This window comes from Lolium perenne, chromosome 3, assembly GCF_019359855.2.
Source record: "Lolium perenne isolate Kyuss_39 chromosome 3, Kyuss_2.0, whole genome shotgun sequence".
Classification (NCBI taxonomy): Eukaryota; Viridiplantae; Streptophyta; class Magnoliopsida; order Poales; family Poaceae; genus Lolium; species Lolium perenne.
In genome coordinates, this window is record NC_067246.2 from 84158381 (window position 1) to 84180878 (window position 22498).

Consider the following 22498-nt stretch of genomic DNA (forward strand, 5'->3'; position numbering starts at 1 on the left):
CTAGCCTGCACCACGGGCCAACTTTTGTTTATGGAGAATCGTAGTTAAAAAAATTCCCAGTGCCTCGGGCCATTGCCTTTGTTGCCCTGGGCCTGGCTCCGCCCCTACGTATAAACATATCCAGATCGTGGTGAGTGCAGCAACCACATATCACAAACCTCAATTTGATTTTGTTCAACAACCGCATAGTGAGTGCAGCAAATTGAACCTAACCGATCCAAATAATCATCATGTGGTCACAAACACACTAAAGAACCATTAAACTTAAGCATATTAGCATATGGTCTTGCATCAATTCATCAGCCTTTTGCATCATTGGCTGACCAGGTTCAGAAGTACATATTACAATAAAACAGTCTTATGACAATTAGGAGGAATGTTTGACAGTCAGACTCGTCAACACAGGGACTAACGACGAAAGACATAACAGTTTAACAACACATGGCGAAAAACGCCGAATGAAGTCTCAGCAGAAAGAGGCAGCGGTAGGAAAAGGCAGCGGCAGCAAGAGACACCATTCAACCAAAGAGTTGCTTTCTGCTTCTTGTGTTCCTTTACCGTTAACTTGAATACTCTTCTCTTTTTTTCAAACATGTCGTCGCCTACACCTAAAACTTGAAACAGATCCAGATACTTCCTTCTCAGTGTGCCATCATCCAGTGCTTCTCTATACTGAATAAGTTCTTTCTTTTTGCAAGCCTTTAGATGCATATAGTCCAGTGCCTTGATTATTTAATGCCTATCTCTTTCACTTAAACTTGTGCTTCGATTATCACCGAAAATGCATTGAGACTCCCCATATGATTCCTAATGAGCTGGATGGCCGAGCGCTCCTGGGATGCAAAGTTTCATCTCGTTAATAAACAAAACAGAGATATTCAGATGTTGTAGCATGAGTGAACGAGGAGGAGCGCCGCAAATACCTTCGATGTAGATGCAGAACTCTGTCTAATTAGTCGGATGTTGAAGGGAGAACCATTTTCGGTAAACATAACTTATTTTTTGCTTAACCTTTTCATCCGTAAATGGAACAGACGGTTTGAATGTGGAATCCTGAACCATTTTAAATCGATGAGCAAAATCCTTGGGATCAGCTTGATAAATGCCTCTTCACGTAGATTTCACTAAACATTGCAGCATATAGTCCAGTTCATCATCCTTCCAGACATGACTTGGCTTCCGACCATGACTTGAAATTGCTGCTGCTGTCTACATATCAAAATTAGAGAAAAAGTAAGCTCACTTGCAATCATGTGGTGCTAAGTCTATTTGAATAAGCATAGAGTCAAAGTTTGTTTATGATTCTATACCAGAGTCATCAGATTATCAAACCGTCCTGAACGAGGACCCCTTCTTTCCCCAACTTTCTCTTGACATCAGACTTCCTCCTGACATTATTTCTGGACAAGTCTATATATTAAAACAGAGACAATATTAGAGTCAATAATGGAATCGGTATTGGAAACAAGTAACAAACCTTAGGGATGTTCCTCAGCTAACTGGGGGAATTAGAAGACTAGGACGTGCTCACACTCCTTTGTCACTTCAGCTGTGTCAAGAACATGTATTTAGTTGTTAAAAGGTGGAGTCGCATTTGCTATGCTATAAGGAATTAGACATCCTTATAGAAATTAGGGAAACATGTAAACCACAATTCAATTGTTCTTCTTTTCTAGTTCTTAGTATTTGTGTACTTGAGAGCAAACCAGTGTCCTGTAGCTTTATTTTTTTCTAGACTTTACATGCACCTCATTTTTCTACTCTAAATTTGACAGGGAGGGAGCAGGTGAATGTATAATAGGCGGTGAATGCCTTGATAACTGAAATAAGAAACTACAGATGAATTCAAGTAAGCAAGACTGTGGCTTAATGACAGGCTTTTGTCTACTGGAGTATCTACAATACCATTTCGCTTTTGAACTGTTGACTTCGTTTTTCAGTTTTTTTAGCTATTATCTTCAAGTTCAGTTAACCATGTTGTCAAAATATTGCTAAAAAGATGAATGCATGCGTTTTTTAGCTATTATCTTCAAGTTCAGTTAACCATGTTGTAAAAATATTGCTAAAAAGATGGATGCATGCATGCGGATTGCTGATAACTTGCGTGTCATAGTCATTTTCGTTGTGTGATGCTCTGAAAAGTAACATGAATTATCATTGTGTTTAGACTACTGATACATACGAGTTCTGCAGAAAAGTTTGGGTGTTTAGCTTGAGAGGGGGATAGATTCCAGTGACCAGTTGTTGATCCCAGTGGTGGAGCCACGAAGGGAAAGATTAAGAGGAGGAGGATGGAAGAAATACCTGTCGCTGCTTGATTCCCAGTTCGTTCCCAACGGTGGTGTGGCGAAGCAGGGCTTCTTCTTCTCTAGGCCGGTCTGTTTTTTCTCTCCTCGGGCCAGGCTTCGATTGGCTCTGAGTCTTCATTGCCTAGGATATCGGTACCCATAGCACACGAAATTGGTACCTCCTCGGAGCCAATCGAAGCCTGGCCGAAGGAGAGAGAAAACAGATCGGCCTGGAGAAGAAGAAGCCCTGCTTCGCCACACCGCTGTTGGGAACGAACTGGAAATCAACCAGCAACAATATTTCTTCCATCCTCTTCCTCTTAATCTTCCCTTCGTGGCTCCACCACTGGGATCAACAACTGGTCACTGGAATCCATCCCCATCTCAAGCTGAACACCCAAACTTTTCTGCAGAACTTGTATGTATCATTAGTCTAAACACAATGATAATTCATGTTATTTTTCAGAGCGTGACACAAGGAAGATGACTATGCCACGCAAGTTATCAACAATCCGCATGCATGCATTCAATTTTTAGCAATACTTTTACAACATGGTTAACTGAACTAGAAGATAATAGCAAAAAAACGCATGCATTCATCTTTTTAGTAATATTTTTACATCATGGTTAACTGAACTTGAAGATAATAGCTAAAAAAACTGAAGAACGAAGTCGACAGTTCAAAAGCGAAATGGTATTGTACATACTCCAGTAGACAAAAGCCTGTCAGATAATACAGGAACTCATTAAGCCACAGTCTTGCTTCATTCAACTGTAGTTTCTTATTTCAGGTATCAAGGCATTCACCACCTATTATACATTCGCCTGCTCCCTATCAGATTTAGAGTAGAAAAATGAGGTGCATGTAAAGTCTAGAAAAGAATGAAGCTACATGACACTGGTTTGCTCTCAAGTACACAAAACTAAGAATTAGAGAAGAAGAAGAATTGAATTGTGGTTTACATGTTTCCCTAATTTCTATAGGGATGTCTAATTCCTTGTAGCATAGCAAATGCGACTCCACCTTTTAACAACTAAATACATGTTCTTGACACAGCTGAAGTGACAAAGGAGTGTGAGCACGTCCTGGTCTTCTAATTCCCCCAGTTAGCTGAGGAACATCCCTAAGGTTTGTTACTTGTTTCCAATACCGATTCCATTATTGACTCTAATATTGTCTCTGTTTTAATATATAGACTTGTCCAGAAATAATGCCAGGAGGAAGTCTGATGTCAAGAGAAAGTTGGGGAAAGAAGGGGTCCTCGTTCAGGACGGTTTAATAATCTGATGACTCTGGTATAGAATCATAAACAAACTTTGACTCTATGCTTATTCAAATAGACTTAGCACCACATGATTGCAAGTGAGCTTACTTTTTCTCTGATTTTGATATGTAGACAGCAGCAGCAACTTCAAGTCATGGTCGGAAGCCAAGTCATGTATGGAAGGATGATGAACTGGACTATATGCTGCAATGTTTAGGGCAAGCTACGTGGAGAGGAATTTATCTAGCTGATCCCAAGGATTTCGCTCGTCGATTTAAAATGGTTCTGAATTCCACATTCAAACCGTCTGTTCCATTTACGAATGAAAAGGTTAAGGAAAAAATGAGTTATGTTTATCGAAAATGGTTCTCCCTTCAACATCCGACTAATGAGACAGAGAGCTCTGCATCTACATCGAAGGTATTTGCGCCGCTTCTGCTCGTTCACTCATGGTACAACATCTGAATATCTCTGTTTTGTTTGTTAATGAGATGAAACTTTGCATCCCAGGAGCGTTCGGCCATCCAGCTCATTAGGAATCATATGGGGAGTCTCAATGCAATTTTCGGTGATAATCGAAGCACAAGTTTAAGTGAAAGCGATAGTCATGAAATAATCAAGGCACTGGACTATCTGCATCTAAAGGGCTGCAAAGTGAAAGAACTTATTCAGTATAGAGAAGCACTTTATGATGGCACACTGAGAAGGAAGTATCTGGATCTTTTTCAAGTTTTAGGTGTAGGCGACGACATGTTTAAAAAAAGGAGAAGATTATTCAAGTTAATGGTAAAGGAACACAAGAAGAAGAAAGCAACTCTTTGGTAGAATGGTGCCTCTTGCTGCCGCTGCCTCTTCCTGCTCAGACTTCATTCGGCGTTTTTCGCCGTGTCTTGTTAAACTGTTATGTCTTTGGTCGTTAGTCCTTGTGTCGGCAAGTGTGACTATCAAACCTTCCTCCTAATTGTCATAAGACTGTTTTATTGTAATATGTACTTCTGAACCTGGTCAGCCAATGATGCAAAAGGCTGATGCATTGATGGAAGAGCATATGCTAATATGCTTAAGTTTAATGGTTCTTTAGTGTGTTTCTGACCACATGATGATTATTTGGATGAGTTAGGTTCAGTTTGCTGCACTCACAATGCGGTTGTTGAACAAAATCAAATTGAGGTTTGTGATATGTGGTTGCTGCACGCCTGCACTCATAATGATCTGGATATGTTTATACGCAGGGGCGGAGCCAGGCCTAGGGCAACAAGGGCCATGGCCCGGGGCGGTGGGAAATTTTTTTAACTACTATTCTCCAGAAACAAAAGTTGGCCCGTGGCGCGAGCTAGGTCAAACCGAACTTCATGCTGGAAGCCTCGAACGAACAAGAAGAGAAACCCTCGTTTCGGCCTCTTGCTCGCTCCTGGAGCTGCTCCCGTGTCTCGTCCCCTCGCTCCAGGACATTCTCGCTCGATTCGTCTGTCTCGTCCCCTCGCTCCAGGACAACCTCGCTCGATTCGTCGCTGCGCAAGGAGCGCGCCGCCACGGTCACGCGACCATTTGTTGTTCACCAGATGCTGAAGACATAAATTATGTCTTGGGCCATGGAGTATTTTGGTTCCCTGCCATTTTGTTTTGTCAAAATTGGTTCCGCCATAGGGAGGTAGACCCCGCATGTCCTTATGGTAGTAGTGTTCTATGTAGAAGCTTAAATCCTTTTCTGGTTGGATTCATGCCTGGTAATGGAGCAAATTGGTCCCCAAAATTTGGTTGTGTGACACAGGAATTAGTTTATATAATATCTGATGTGCATCTAAGTATCTTGCCAATCCTTTTTGGTCTGATCTACCGATAAGATTCGCTGTCATTGTTGGAAGTTAATAAGTAGCGCTCTTCCTATTGTAGAAGGATACTACTAGCATTTCAGCTTTTTCCTGTTATCAAAATTGGCAGCATGTGATATCTTTATTTCAAGTGTTATCTTATGTGTATTTACCCGAGTCTTATTTTCGCAAAACTTGAGATAAATATATGGTTAGTTATTTGAGGTAGTAACATTTATATAATTATCTGGCCAAGGCATGATTCATATTTGAACAAACTTGTAGTGATTATTTATTGTGCATTAAGTTTATAATCAGTCAAGTGTTATAAATCGCTGTAAGTTGTAGTATGTCTCTCGTAGAAGACTGTCGGTAGTTTGATACTATGATGTATTTGTTATCGGAAGTTTCAGGATCTTATATATGATGTTCATGTGTTTTATCTAGCCTTATTAAGATCTGTCCTGCAGTGCTCACATTTTACGTTATAAAACTTCTCCTAAATATGCACCTGGTTGTTGATGTAGAAATGGAGATACACTTGTGCTCAATGGAAAGTGTTGATCCTAACATATTATTGGTGGTAAAACTACTGGTACGAAAATATACCGTAGGTCTCAACTCACTTGCATTTGCATGAAAAATGTAGCATTTGTCCATTCTGATTACTTCTCAAGAGCAGAAACTAAGTTTGTTCCTAGTTAAGTCAAATCTGATTAGCTGAGAAAGCTGTCTATTTTAGCAAGTCTGTAGACATGTAATTGGCAGCTCGGATGACCATAAGTGTGATTTAGTTCTATTTAAGGTTTATAAGATGGACACGTAGTTGTCATCTCGTCTTGTAGTAATATCGATGTACTATTTTCCTCGTGTTAGTAATTTGATGTGATCAGAATGTTTCTGAAAGCTCTGGCATACTTTTCAACAATCTTTTACTTTTGTTGAACATTTCCATGTGTAAGTTGAGTTTACTGGTGCATTCGATTGCCTAGGTTTCATTGCTTGTGTCGAATTTGTGTTTTTTTTGCCATGCTTGTGTTTAGATGTACGGAGTATAATTATTACTGCACATATACACCTATATCACATGTTTGCTCACTATCTACAAGAAATTATGTGTGCTCAATTAGCTAGAGATTAGTATCTCCGTTCCAAATTATAAAATATTTTGGTAAGGTTCTAAACTGTTAAATATATGCTCTTAATTAATTTTAATTGGCTATGCAGACATTGTCAACCTGCTTGCCCCCAAAGGCCCACTGCCATAAGATGATGTGTTGGCGACATCCCCAACTCCCCTACGGATCTCCTACTACCAGCTCCAACTCCGGGATGATGCCCTGTTGTCGCCCTGCACAATGACACCATGGAGTGATTCCACATCTTCCTGCTCAAGGTACGTGGTTCCTTCTTTTAGGTCCAAAAAATCTGAGGCCGAGCTGGTGAAATGGATGTCGATCTAGGATTTGTGGTAGTGGTGTTGCATGCGATGCAAGTATCTGACCATGTTGGTCAGGGGTTTGTGCTACAAATCTGTAGTAAAATCAAACCTTTCTCGCTCGAAATGTTGTTAGGTATATGGTTGGTGCCAATTTAACCTTTAGTGCAGAGAGTTCAGCTTTTGTGTAAGCTGGGTTGAGCTTTCGAGTGTTTGAGGTTCCATTCTTTTAATGCGGATACCTTTCTTAATTCATGTATATGGGATTAATCAATATTTTTTTCAAGGAAGATTTCGCTGTAGTGGGTGACCAGAGACACATTATGCTTGTCTATCATCATTTACTTTTTGTTGTAAAATGTTAGCAATAGTATGGGAGCATAGATAATTTACTTAATTAAATTAATTTCATATTTACATTTTGTCTTCGACTTGTTTTCTTGTTTTTAAATATGTTGGTTGATGTCTAAATTTGTTTTTATTTTCTATTTCAAAGTCACGGCGACGCGAGCCATGGAGGACAGTTGTCCACCATGCGTTGCAAGGAGCGCCATGAACCTCATGGCTGAGGGAGCGCGATGCTTCTGCTGGTCGCTGGCAAGGGGGCGCCCTCCTTCCCCGTGACGTCTATGAGGATGCTCCTCTGCTGCACCTGGGCTTTGTCCTGGCAATCTCCTCCGCCGTGCTCACTGGGAACAAGGTTGCTGCCACCCAGTCGGTGAGGCATCCCTTTTCCCCTTTCACCCTACACATACAGATCTTGCAGGACGCTTGACGGGTGTAGGCAAAAATGCGATCTTGGGCAGCTTTTATTACTGATTACAATTTCACCCTAAGAGCTTTCTTATGTAGACTAATATTGATGTGTTCTAGATTTCCTGCATGGAATGATTCAGATTGGTTTGAGTTTATTTTTCTTGCCTAGTGTCCAGATTAGTTCAAGTAGTCTGATAAAGGAATACTTGGCCTTGGGTTGCTTGGTTGCATATCTTGGCTGCAATTCCTAATGAGAAACCTCACTACCCAGTTAGGATGCATGGAGGTCACTAGAGTCATATGTGTTTGGTTGTGAAGTGTTGATGTAGTTGGTCTGATTGGGAATTGTATGGTAAGAGCGTGTTAGATCTTATGCATACATGTCATGCTGCTTTAGTAATAATACTAAAAAGGGTTAATTGGATCTATGCCACTCCAATTTTCACCACTTGGAGAAATGCCATTACAAAAACTGAACTTGGATATCTGCCAGTCCAACTCTCCAATACCTCTACACATGCCATTTGCTCGGTTGCTCCAATACATGGATGTATGTAGTCTATATACGGACGTGTACATGTTTATGACAACAGTTTTTTTACTTCTCGTGGTCAAATCCCACCCAACCCAGCCAGCCCGCCCGCAAAACTCACCCCGCCCCCAAATTCCCGCAATTACACAGGTGACGAACCCTAACTACCGGCGGCGGCCGGACGAAGGCGAGCGGCGGCCGGACGAGGCAAGCGACGGAGGTTGCTAGCGGAGGCAAGCCACGCCGATGTCTGGTGGCCGCGCCCCCCGATAGACTTGTGCTGGGCGCCACCGCCGTCGCTTCCAGATGCGGCTGTGGAGGGCCGGCCCGGCTTGAGGTGTGCGCCGCCAGACGAAGGCGAACGACGGCGGTTGCTGGCGGAGACGAGCCACGCCGGTGTCTGGTGGCCGCGCCCCCCGACGGAGTTGTGCTGGGCGCCGCCGCAGCGGCTTAAGGTGTGCGTCGCCGTGGCTGGTGGCGCGCTCGACGCGGCCAAAGGAGAGGGCGCAACAACAGGATGAAGCCGACCCCAGAGTGCCTGTCCATGGAGTTGTTGATCCCCGATTCACCATACGAGTAAGTGCATGGCTTCTCTGTCTCAACTCTCTGTTTTTTGAATGTACAGATAGTTGTAGGCTCAAATTGATTATGTTCTGTGCAATTTTCCCTGAATTTGTAGGATCGAATTGACGAATAATTTTAGCTTAGATCTTGTTATTCAAGGGTTTGTGCTGAAGGAACCAAACGGTAGAAAATCATATGTGAAGGGAAAAACAATTAGATGGAATGTAACCTCGGATGATTTCACGATGGATGTGCTTATGGATGGATTAACTGCAGAGCTTAGAGTTGGCAGAGATCAGAGTATCGCCGTGTGGTATTTTAACATGATAATGGCGCAAGATGTTAGACTAACCGAAAACGACCAATTTCATGTGATGTTTAACATGTATAGAGCAGAGAGGAACCTTGCACTTGCTATTGTTGTGCTTGCTATTGTTGTGCTTGATAACATTTGTTCAGAAACTCTTGTGCCCATGCTTGACAATGGTGTTCATGTGCCTGACCCTACAATTCCTGATGTTCATGCTGATGTCTCAGCAACATGTGTTGAGAAGGGCGGCGATATTCACGAGGAAGATGATTATTCTGATGTTGCGAACCATGAAGAGGAAGAAGTGAATGACATTGACCCTGCTGGTTATAGTGTGGTGCATGACCCCGAGAACCCAGACATCAGAGTTGGGGCACTTTTTCCTGACATTGTGGCTTGTCGAAAAGCTGTAAGGCAGCGAGCTATTAAGGTTGGGTTTAAGTTGGCTAAAATCATAACTGACACTACTAGATTTATTGCTTAGTGTGCACATGCGACATGTAAATGGCGCATCCATGCATCAGTACTCCGGGATGGTAAAACAGTCATGGTATGGGTGGTTTACATGTGTGTTATTTATTTGCAAGATTTATGTGTTGCACCATACTAATGTAGTTGTTTATTCTCATTCCCAGATAAAGACACTTCCATTTGAGCACAATTGTCCAACAATGAAGTTATCAAATTGCACAATGGCTTCACAAGGATGGATTGCTGATAGGATTGGGGACTGGGTGAAGAAAAATCCTGGTGTTGGTGCAAAAGACGCTATAGCAAAGCTGCAAGATGAGTACAACATCAAGTTGGAGTACAACAAAACTTGGTATGGTATGAAAGTAGCACTTGATCAAATTCATGGTAGTTATGAAGATATTTTTCCATTGGTTTTTAATTGAAAGGCCGAGATAGAACATAAAAGCCCAGGGAGCATTGTAGAGATAGAGCTACTGAAAAATGGAAACAAATATCACTTCAACAGAATGTTTGTTGCATTTAAGCCTTGCATCGATGGTTTCTTAGCTGGTTGTAGGCCTTATGTTGGTGTCGACTCAACGACACTTAATGGGAAATTTAAGGGACAACTAGCATCAGCAACTGCTGTAGATGGACACAAACTGGCTATATTATGTGGCCTTTGCTGTTTTTGATGCTGAAACTAATGACAATTGGGAATGGTTCATGAAGCAGTTGCATAGAGCTATAGGTTCCCCACCTGGACTTATCATTTCTAGTGATGCATGCAAAGGATTAGAAACCGCCATTGATATTGTGTTTCCTAACTGTGAAAACCGAGAGTGCATGAGGCATTTGTATTCAAATTTCATGAAGAAATTCCATGGTAAAGTGTACACGGATAACTTGTACCCAGCCGCAAGGACTTTTTCAGATCGCAAGTTTAGGCATCACATGAACATAATTAAAGAAGCAAACCCAACAGCTATTGAATATCTAGATATGTATCACCATAGGTTGTGGTATAGATGTGGTTTTGGAGAGGCCAACAAGGTTGACTATTTGACAAACAACATATCTGAGAGTTTCAATAAGCAACTAAAAGACTTCAAAGGGCTCAATGTTTGCAACCTTTCTGATAGAATTCGGGAGCTTGTCACGGAGAAGTTCTGTGTGTGTTAGAAGACAGATAAGTGAAAAACTGAATAGCAGAATTCTTCCTCATGTCATTAAGCAACTAAATGCTCTTAGCAAAACAATTGGCGGAAACAAGATTCTTTGGAGCACTGAACATGAGGCAGAGGTTACTTTGGTAGATCTGAAATTTGTCAAAAGGCACATTGTCAACTTACAAAATCGCACATGTACTTGTAGAGTTTGGCAAGTTGCTGGAAAGCCGTGCATGCACGCACTTGCTTTCATTTGTAGTATCAATGGTGCTGAGATTCAGAACTATGTAGATGATTACTATTCCGTGGAGAAGTTCAAGGCAGCATATGTTGGGAGAATTCCATCCATGACCGACAAGTTGAAAGGATCGTATGCCGCACCTAGAGGGGGGGTTTGAATAGGTGCTAACCAATTTTTAGTTCTTTTTCGATTTAGGCTTGACACAAAGGTAAATTCTGTAGATATGCAACTAAGTGAATTTACCTATATGACAAGGTTAACAACTAAGCAAGATATAGCTATGCAATATATAGGAGATAGAATAGGATAGATCTAACCGAGAGTGGAGCACGCGGAGACACGGAGATGATTCCCGTAGTTCCCTTCATTTGCAAGAAGGTACGTCTACGTTTGGAGGAGTGTGGTTGCTACGAAAGCTAAACCAACAGCCACGAAGGTTTCACACAGATCTCCTGTGAGCAACGCCACGAAGGCCTAGCCCACATCCACTAAGGGATTTCCTCGAGGCGGAAACCGGGCCTTTACAAGGTTCTTGGGGCACACATCCACAACCAAATTGGAGGCTCCCAAATCTGTAACAACACAACAAATCAACAAGAATACATCAACAACAACAACTAGGGATCCAAAGAGGAACACTAGCAAGAGGGCCCTCAAGCATATGAGGGGGAAATGTAAATCGCTTCGGTGAGGATGTAGATCGGTGTCTTCTCCTTCAAATCTCCAAAGATCAAGAGCTTTGGTTGGGTGAGGGAGGAGATCTTGCAAATCTTATGTTCTTGAGGTGGCTCTAATGGAGGTGAGACTTGGCAGAATTTTGGACAATGATTGAGCAAGGAGGAAGGAAGAAGAAGGGGGTATAAATACCCCCTCTCAAAATCCAGCCGTTGGGAGCTTTCGAGGGCCGGATAATCCGGCCTAAGTTGGGGCCGGATAATCCGGCCCCCCCAAAAAGTCCGGCCTCATGGAATTTCCTGTCAAATGTCCGGCCAAATATCCGGCCTCATGCCAGGGTAGTACTGAGCCGGATCGCCTCGAGTCCTTAGCCAAATTTTGGGGGCCGATATTTTGCAAATATCTGGCCCGGATTATCCGGCCTGGTAAAACCTTGACAGCTTCCTTTTGTCTTGTGTTTCCACACAAGACACTCACAAACATGTATAAATGTATTCTCTGCACCACTTCATCAAACATTAGTGTATCCCATATATTGACATCAAACACTCCAAAACATAATGTGAGAGATGTTCTTTCAATCTCCCCCTTTTTGGTGTTTGATGATAATATACGGATTTGCAAGAAATACATTATAGAGAACACTCATGTTGGCAAAACATAGAGGCACTCCCCCTACATGTGTGCATACAAGTAATTTGCATTTGAATACAAATGCACAACATATAGGTGTGAGTTGCCTCAACACAAGAGCTATCCAACATGAGCTCAAACATGAGACATAGGCAAATATGTAGATGAGACAAGGTGAGAGAGATCATACCCATATGGAGATATATAATACCGGATATATGTAAATACCACACCATAACATAAACCTTGGTCTCAACATATAGAATTCCGAAAACTTCAACATAATGTCTCACAAACCACACATATCACATAGTTTTGAACGAAACAAACCAAGACAAATAGTTCAAATGAATGACATAAAAGAGGACACAAGCGATAAAAGAATGGTAAACGCATATGCTTGTGCCCGACCCTAGCAAATCCCGTAGAGAAGGCCTAATAGAACACTTCTCCCCCTTTGGCATCGAGACGCCAAAAAGGGGAAAAGCGCGATGCTACACGCCCCATGGAGATCACTCGGAGTCCGTCTCGGAGACATGATCTTCATCACTGTCAGCAGCAGGAGGAGAATCGCGAGCAATGCTAGCCCTCAGAATGCTCTGCTCAAGATCAGCCCACGGAACCTGGGAGGAGTGCCACCCACTGTAAGCTGGGTGAACTGGCGGCTGAGGCGGAGGTCCTTGCTCACCACTGAGCTTGTGAAGGATGACGGCATGTGTGTGCTGAATCTCAGAACGCTGACGGCTTGCCTCAAAGTTTACCTTGTGTATCTCAATGTTCATGCATAGAACATTGCGCTGGAACCAAGTAAGCATCTTCACATTCCTCTGAATCACCGGGGTAGCAACAGGGCGACCGGGTGCATAGCCACTAGAGCGGGCATCTCCCATGAAAGAACCAGAAGAAGGTGCAACACTGGGGACAGACTTCTTCTTGTAGGCTTTCTTGACAGTGTGGCTCTCAGTAGGAAAGCGACTAAGGTCAACAGTGAGGGCAGTAGTATTGTTGATGAGAAGCTGAATATATGGAGCATAGGGCATAGTGGTCCGTGAGACTATATCATCATGAATCTCATGAAAGATGAAATCCATGACATCAAGAGTTAAATCCCTTTCCTCATCACCATCTTGGGCACACTGATAGGATAGATGCATAAGGTCCACAAGAGCTCCACGGATAGCATCATTGTTTCGACCACTTGGAGAGATGGTGGCTCTAAAGAAACGGAGTAGCTGTCCATAGATAGGAAGGAGCCCCTTGGTAGAACCAACATCACCATTCTCGTCATAAAGCTCATAAAGTACAATCTTATCCGTCTTCTGAGGGCCATGAAGGCGATGACCACCTTCCGAGGGAAGACCAAGAATCGAAGCAAACCGGGCCAAAGATGCCTCACAATGGGTAGAGCCAGTCATCCACTGCAAGGTCCGTGCTTCATCCTTCTTGAAAGAAAGGGTGGCAAAGAATTGCTTGATCAACTCCGGACTGTAGTCACATTGAATCTTCATAAAATCCTGCTGGCCCATTCTCCCTGTGACCCAGATAGCATCCTCAAAGTAATTATTCACTGCCAGATACTCCACATTGATTGCTTGCATGGGTCTCACTTTCTTCATCGGTTCATAAATATCCTTGTAGATGTACTCTTGTTCCAAGCACCAGAAACGCTTGTCCTCAATATCCTGATCCCTCTGAACGTCTTCATACCAGTTCTTCTGGCAGATAGCAACATAAGAGACACCATCCATGGACTTGTAGTTTTCCCTAGAGGCCTTGCCTTTCCGCCTAAGAGCAGCTGACTTGCGAGGAGCAGTCTGAGCAAACTCATCGCCCGACCTTGAAGATCTAGAGCACCTCCGAGAACCACCTGTGAAAGATAGAGACAAAAAGCAAAGAGAAGATAATGCTCATAAGTCATGTAATGATACAGTGGTATACTCTAGAAACATACTACGAGTCGATATAAGTTTAGACATGATAGATTGAATCAAAACTGCAGCAGCAATAAAGCTCCAGGCCGGATAATCCGGTGTCCCCGAGGGGCGGATAATCCGGCCAGGCCGGATAATCCGGCTAGCGCTGGGGCCGGATAATCCAGCTCTGCGAATCTGCAGGAAACTCAAGCAAAAACTTGTCTAGAACCAGATCGGCCTCATAGCATGCAAATGGAGTATACTACACATGATTTGGAACAACCAGACACCATCCCCATCAAGAAAATAGTACATATAAATCACAACACCTAGGGTTAGGGATTGTGAGCCATACCCTCTTCCATTGGAGGAGCCGCTTGGAGGGGATGAAAGCTAGGGAGGAGGAGCACCCGATCCACCCAAAAACTTCAAGAGGGAGCGGACGGGGCGGCTCCGGCGAGGAGGAGAAGATCCGGCGAGTTGAGGGCAGAGAGAGAGAGGCGCGTGGGGGAACTGGTTCTGGAACCGTTCACCCCGCGGCCTCCCTCTCATAACCCATCGAAAGTTACCCAGGCCGGATAATCCGGTCCCAAGTTGGGGCGGATAATCTGGCCGGGCCGAATTTTCTGGGGTGGCTCAAGGCCGGATTATCCGGTATTCTCGAAATTCCAGAACACCGTAAATCCTACCTATCTTTTGTTGGTTATTTGCATATACTCATATGTGATGCAATAAGATATCACGTCACATATAAGAGGCAAATTGACCAATAAGATGAGACAACCGAGATCGTCCGACCGAAACTCCTCAAACTCCAAGTTTTTACCAAAACATGACATAGGAGCAATATGGAAATGGCTTATAGATGAGTGTAGGCTTAGGTTTAGAATGATCAAACTGTTAATGGTACATGATCACTCAAGTTTGCAAGATATTAGCAAATCACTCTAGTTTGGCCTTATTTGCTAATATCTTGTGTTTCTAATCCTTTCCGGATAATACTGGATAATACCGCACTCCCCCTATTTTCATGCCCACATCTAAACTAAATAAAGTTTTGAGACAAAGGTGTGTTGGCAAGATGGTCAAGCTATACTCCTTGAATCTATGATATTTAGCTCATTCCTCAAATAGCAAAACCTTGCTTCATCAAGAGGCTTCGTGAATATATCGGCAAGTTGATCTTTGGTAGGAACGTAGATAAGCTCAATATCACCACGGGCAACATGATCCCTAATGAAATCATTCCGGATCTCAATATGCTTCGTTCTTGAATGTTGCACCGGATTATAGGCAATCTTGATGGCACTTTCATTGTCACATAATAGAGGCACTTTGTCACAAATGACACCGTATTCCTTTAAAGTTTGCCTCATCCATAACAATTGAGTGCATCCACTTGCGGCGGCAACATATTCGGCTTCGGCGGTAGAGAGAGATATACAATTTTGCTTCTTAGAAGACCAACACACCAAGGACCTACCAAGGAATTGGCAAGCCCCGGAGGTTGATTTCATATCATCCTTGTGTCCCGCCCAATCCGCATCGGTGTATCCATTGAGAATAAAACTTGAGCCTTTAGGGTACCAAATACCATATCTTGGGGTATCAACTAAATATCAAAAGATTCTTTTGAGAGCTAACATGTGACTCTCCTTAGGAGAAGCTTGATACCTTGCATACACACCAACACTCAACACTATGTCCGGTCTAGATACACAAAGGTAAAGCAAGGATCCAATCATGGAGCGATATACCTTTTGATCCACCTCTTTACCATTGGGATCTAGTGCAAGATGACATTTAGTAACCATAGGAGTGGCCACACCCTTCATCTCGATCATCCTGAACCTCTTGAGCATGTCTTGGAGATATTTTGCTTGATTGATGAAGGTTCCTTCTCTCAATTGCTTGATCTCAAACCCAAGGAAGAACTTAATCTCTCCCATCATAGACATCTCAAACCTATCGGTCATAAGCTTTGAAAATTCATCACTGAAACCTTTGTTAGTAGAGCCAAAGATAATATCATCAACATATAATTGGCAAACGAAAAGCTCCCCATTGACCCTCTTAGTAAAAAGAGTGGGATCGATTAGCCCAACATCAAACCCACGGTCTATCAACAATTCTTTAAGGTGCTCGTACCAAGCTCTAGGAGCTTGTTTGAGACCATAAGTGCTTTATCAAGCTTATAGACATGGTTAGGAAAGTTGAGAACCTCAAACCCCGGGGGTTGCTTAACATAAACCTCTTCATGCAAAGGACCATTAAGAAATGCACTTTTCACATCCATTTGTTGTAACTTAAAGTTATGATGTGATGCATAAGCAAGAATGATACGGATGGACTCAAGGCGAGCCACGGGAGCATAAGTTTCTCCAAAGTCAATTCCTTCAACTTGAGAGAAACCTTGAGCCACCAATCTTGCCTTGTTCCTCACAACATTTCCAAACTCATCTTGCTTGTTCTTGAAAATCCATTTAGTGCCTATAACATTGCGGCACCCCTTTGGCTTCTATACTAAAGTCCATACTTTATTGCGCTTGAAGTTGTTGAGTTCATCGTGCATAGCTTCCAACCAATCCAAATCTTCAAGGGCTTCAAATACTTTCTTGGGTTCCACTAAGGAGATATAAGCATGATGATTGCTAAAGTTAGCCAATTGCCTTCTTGTGGTAACACTTTCCCTTAAATCACCAAGAACCTTGTCATGAGTGTGTTCAAGACGTTCAAGTTGTCTTTCTCTTCTTGCAAGACGACGGGTCTCGATCTCCTCCTTGGTTCTTCTTGGCCTTGGAGGTGTCACTTGATCAACTTGATCATTTGGGTCCCCGTCTTGACCTTCAACTTGAGCTTCCTCAATTTCTTGAGAGTGCTCAACGTCATGTGCTTGATCTTGGACATTATGCGGTGAATGACACAAATTGAATGGATCCTCATTGGAGCCATCATGAACGCTTGGTTGATCTTGTCCTTGATCTTGCACACAAGAGGGAGGGTCTTGTTCTTGTTCTTGGGTTGGTGCATTATTAGCTTCACTAGATGAGGTTTGTTGATGTTGAGAAGAAGAGGGCTCCACCGTGGTAGAGCATAGTCCTTCCCGAGACGCCACACCGTGTCCCTCAATGGGGCGGAAAAATCCCACACCCATTCTTACTATGGCATCTTGAGGTATTTCATCACCTGCACAAACATCAACTTGCCCCACTTGGGAGCCATCATTTTCTTCGAACTTCACACTACAATATTCGATGATAATCCCGGAGGATACATCAAAGACTCTATAAGTGTGAGATTCGGCACCGTAACCAACAAATATACCGTCCAAAGCTTTAGGAGCAAATTTAGATAAACGAACTCCTTTGATTTTGTAGAAACACTTACACCCGAACACCTTGAAGTATGAGATATTAGGCTTGTTCCCGGTGAGTATTTCATATGGAGTCTTGTTCAAGCCCTTGCCGAGATAGAGCCGGTTAGAAGAGTGGCAAGCGGTGGAGATGGCTTCGGCCCAAAAGTTATAGCGGGATTTATACTCCGCCATCATAGATCTTGCCATATCCATAAGAGTCCGGTTCTTCCTCTCCGCAACACCATTTTGTTGAGGGGGTGTACGCAGCGGAATATTGATGTCGAATCCCCTCATCACTAAGAAAATCATTGAGTGTATAGTTCTTGAACTCGGAGCCGTTGTCACTTCTTATTGCCATTATAAGGAGGTTGTGTTGGCGTTGCACCTTGGTGGCAAAGTCAATGAAGATTTTTTGAGTCTCATCTTTCCTTTTGAGAAAGTAGACCCAAGTGTATCTTGAGTAGTCATCAACAATCACCAAGCAATGTTTCTTCGCACCAAGACTTGCATGAGTGGTAGGACCAAAGAGATCCACATGAAGGATGTTGGGGGGATAACCCCCGGTATGCCAAAGGCATGCCAAATCGGATGGTTTGAGCCATCAGGATACCGGTTTAATGATCTTACCGGAAGCCTAGTAGGAATCCGGGAAAGCAAAGCTAAGCCGGTATCCCCAGAGGGGTATGCCGGATCCCGGTATAGGAGATACCGGAAAGGAGAGCCTGTCGGCAGGACTGGTCAAAGATTCTCTTCAGAGCAAGAAGACAAAGATGAGCTAAGCAAAGTAACTTTATTCAGAGCCCTGGCGCCAAAGAGAGAGGTGACGGAGAAAGAAGCCGGAGGACGTCAGCTTCTATGATAAAAGAAGGCCCCGGTGTCATCTATGATTAAAGTAGCTTTGTACAGTAACTCTGTAAAGTAGTTTGTCCAGTCAAAGATGCCATTAGGGTTCCTTGCTCTGTAAGCCACCCTCTCCCATATATAAGGAGAGGGGGCAGCCCTCCTTGGGGGCACGATGAAATAGAGGTAGACAGAACTTGTAACCATGCTGTGATCAATGAAGCTAGCGATCTAGTAAAGAGTTCTTCCTCTTGTCTCTCTTCTTGTATACCGGTCTCTGGCTGTGTTCTTGAGGAAAGCATCCGGAAGTTCTTCCCATCTAATCGCAAACCCTCCCCTGAATCCTCTTGCGTCCATTCGGCCCCAATCTAAGCCATCCTATGGCATCTGCTCGTTCACCACGACGACAGTTGGCGCCCACCGTGGGGCATGAAGTGGCGCTTGATGGAGTTCACATTCGGGCGGGCGTCCTCGAGATCTCCGGCGAGCGTACGGTGTCCGCGTTGGTGCAGCGCATCTACGCCATGGACTTCATCAACGACAACGCGGGCTGCTTCGCCAACGGCGGCGTCTTCCCCAAGAACGGCCGCATCATCGAGTTCGGCAGCCACCGCGTCTACTTCGGCACCGTCCCCGTGCTCCAGCGCCTCTCGCCGGTGCTGGTGGCACCGGACCCGCCAAGATGGCTCTGTGCTGGCCGCGCCGCCGGCAGCGTCGAGGTAATGATGACCGGTGTGGCTGGTGCAGGAAAGGAGGTTGCGGCTGAAGGTGCCGGTCGCGCGGTTTCGACCCGTGCGGCTAAGCCACCGCTGGAGCGCGGCGCAGCGCGCGGGGAGCATCATCCGCGCCACCGGAGACACCGCTCCAGGCGGCGATGAACGTCCTCGCCACGCCCATCGCGCAGAACATCGACCCGGCAGCGGCTCAGGCGGAGCTGGAGGCGCAGCGCCAGAAGATGCTGGAGAGCGGCAAGGACATCGTTAGGGCGCAGCGCGAGCTGAACCTAACTGTACGTGAGTATAACGCTGCCCATGGCTTTGCTTCTGTTAGCGCGCATGCTGCTAGGATGCCGGAGAACCGGCTAAAAGCTCGCAACCTAGATCAAGATTTGCGTAAAGAGATTCTTACCGGCAAGAGTGCCTCTGCATCTGTTAGCATCGTGGAAAAGCCTAAGTATAGCAGCCCGGATAAAACTATAAAAGCTGCTAAAGCTGCCGTAGAGCTGTGCGAGTCGCTTTCCGGAGAGGCTTTGGCAAAACAGCAAGAGCGTGTTAGAGAGCTGCTGGAAACTATTGAGCAGCAAAATGCTGAGCAGCTGGCTAAGCTGAACAAGGCCGCGGCCTCAAAATCCGCGCGTTCGACAAAGAATGCCGGTAGCAAGTCCCATGGGCAGGCATCGTCCCCCCATCCGGATAGAAGGAGAGAAAAAGAGGTGAATGCGCAGCAGATGACTGTGTACGATCCGGTTCTTGCCGGAAAGCAACAAGCCGGGCAACATGATGCCGGTAGAAAAAGCCAAGGGGCAGAGCAAGGCTACGCCAGAGGCTATGCCGGAAACAATCATGCCGGTAGATATGAGACCGGGCAAAACTATCGAGCTGCAAGGGCAGCGTACGATGAGGAGGAAATAGATCCCCCAAGGTACCGGCAGGCAAGGGCCGCGGTGCCGGAATGTTATGATGAAGCCGATTCTGCAAGACCGGCAGCGTACCGGAACCCATTGGGAGAACGCCTGGGAGAGAGATACTTACCGGAACGGGATGCGAGGCACCGTCTGGATAGAGTGTACTTGTCAGAAATGATCGAGGAGGAAGGTCCTCCAGGTCCAAAGTGCTTTGGCCCAAGGATCATGAAAGAAAAACCACCAGTTCGCAACATTATGTTGCCCCGTGACACAAAGACATACGATGGCACCACGAAGCCGGAAGACTGGCTCGCGGATTACGTGACCGCAGTGTACGTTGCAGGCGGTGGAGGAACCGTAGCAGGAGGAGGAAACCGGCGTTGGGCCGTGAGGATCATACCATCGTTTTTGGTTGGACCGGCAAGAATTTGGCTAAACAACTTGCCGGCAGGAAGCATAAATGGCTGGCTGGATTTTGAGGAGGCTTTTGTGAGCAATTTCAGCAGCACCTATCAGAGGCCAAACAGGCCGCAGCAACTTGCTCTGTGCGTGCAGCGCCCGAATGAAACAGACCGGGATTATCTGGCCCGGTGGAACACCACAAGGAACTCCTGTGAAGGGGTAATCGAGGCACAAGCCATTGCTTGGTTTAGCAGTGGATGCAGAAGAGGTTCACCGTTGTGGCAAAAGTTGCAGCGCAACATGCCAACAACGCTGGCAGAGATGATACGTGTGGCGGATAGCTATGCGTTGGGAGACCCAACGCAGCCGGCAGTGCAACCGGAGCCGGAACAGCTGCGCCACGAACAACACCGGGATAACCAGAACAACAAAAGAAGGGAAGATTTTCTGGATCGAAGGTACGGTCCACAGCAAGTTGCTTGTCAGTGCAGGAAAACTCGAGGCCAGCGCGATGCAGGCAAAAACCGGATCGCAGCCATGGGCGGGTCCTAAGAAACAATGGGTGGAAAAGAAACCCTGGGTCCAGAAAAGAAACTGGCAAGAACCCGCAAAATACACCATGGAAGCTGCCATGGATCAACCTTGCCGATGGCACACACCGAATCCGGCACACCCGTCAAACCATCTGACGAAGGATTGTACCTGGACCAAGTACTTGATGCAAAAGGGGACGGTAAAAGATGCACAGCCACCACAAGACATGCCGCGGCAGCAGCAACAGCTACCGCCACCACCGCCACTTACCGGGGCAAACGCCTTACCGGTGCAGCCAAACCGGCAGCAGTACCAGCAAGTTAACCGGGTGGAGCAAAACGATAACCAACCACCTCCGCCGGCACCTTTAGGCCGGAATGTTTATGAAGATCCGCATCTGTGCTGTGTTGTCTTTGTCACTGAGCCAACAGACAGGCAAAGTGTGCACCGCCGCTCCATGGAGGTCAATGCTGTGATGCCGGCAGTTCCCAAGTACATGATGTGGTCCAATCAGGAAATTACGTGGTCATCGAAGGATCACCCTAAGATCATGCCGAATCCGGGTGGATATGCTCTTGTTGTGGACCCAATCATGAAGGGGCCACAAACTCGAGTGAAGTTCAGCAAGGTGCTGATAGACAATGGCAGCAGCATAAACATCATGTACAAGCACACCATGCATACGCTGGGCATAACAGAAAACATGCTTCAGCCAACGCGCACGACATTCCACGGAATCGTTCCTGGCTTGTCCTGTGCCCCGATAGGAAAAGTTCGGGTGGACGTGGCATTTGGAGGACGTGACAATTGCCGGGTGGAAAATCTGGAGTTTGAGGTGGTGGATCTAGACAGTCCCTACCATGCATTGCTGGGAAGACCGGCATTGGCAGCCTACATGGCCACAACTCATACGGCTTACCTCAAAATGAAGATGCCGGCACCTCGTGGACCATTGACTGTGGTGGGAAACTATAAGATCTCACTGAAATCGCATTCGCCGGATCGAACCTAGCGGAATCGCTGGTGATCGCGGAGGAAAAGAAAAGAATGCAGACGGTGTTGCGCTGGCTCAGTCCTCACAGTTGAGCTTAGCGGCAATGAGTGAAAACATGGGCTCACCGGCATTCAAGCCAACAAATGAAACAAAGGACATCGTGCTGGATCCGGCTTACCCAGAGCGCACCATTCGTATCGGTGCCGGCCTTGATCAAGCATAGGAAAGCGCGCTCGTCAGCTTCCTCCGTGAGAATCGGAATATCTTTGCCTGGTCAACTGATGATTTGGTAGGTGTTCCGAGGGAGCTGGCTGAGCACTCCTTAAACGTTCGGAAAGATGCCAAGCCGGTGCGGCAACCACTGCGCCGGTTCGCTGAAGACAGAAGAAAGATCATAGGAGAAGAGGTAACCAAGCTGCTTGTTGCCGGATTCATTGTGGAGGTCACGCACACAGAGTGGCTGGCCAATCCGGTAATGGTTGAAAAGAAGAAAGATGAGAACCTGGAGGCAAAAGCTCCGAAGGTGTGGCGCATGTGCATCGACTACACCAACCTAAACAAAGCTTGCCCAAGAGATCCTTTTCCTTTGCCACGAATCGATCAAGTGATCGATTCAACTGCTGGGTGTGAGTTGTTGTCCTTTCTGGATGCCTATTCCGGTTTCCACCAAATTCCCTTGAAAAAGGAAGATCAAATAAAAA

At 45.2% G+C, this 22498-nt stretch overlaps 1 long non-coding RNA gene and 1 pseudogene across 1 annotated transcript; both read left to right on the forward strand.

The window, feature by feature from the left end:
• Positions 1 to 3426: 3426 nt before the first annotated feature.
• On the forward strand, positions 3427 to 4551 carry LOC127338260 (uncharacterized). Its single transcript, XR_011754040.1, has 3 exons — positions 3427 to 3584; positions 3686 to 3973; positions 4064 to 4551. It is a non-coding gene; the product is annotated as an uncharacterized lncRNA (long non-coding RNA).
• A 4623-nt stretch (positions 4552 to 9174) lies between these two features.
• LOC139838442 (uncharacterized) lies at positions 9175 to 10940 on the forward strand (annotated as a pseudogene).
• Positions 10941 to 22498: the final 11558 nt, after the last annotated feature.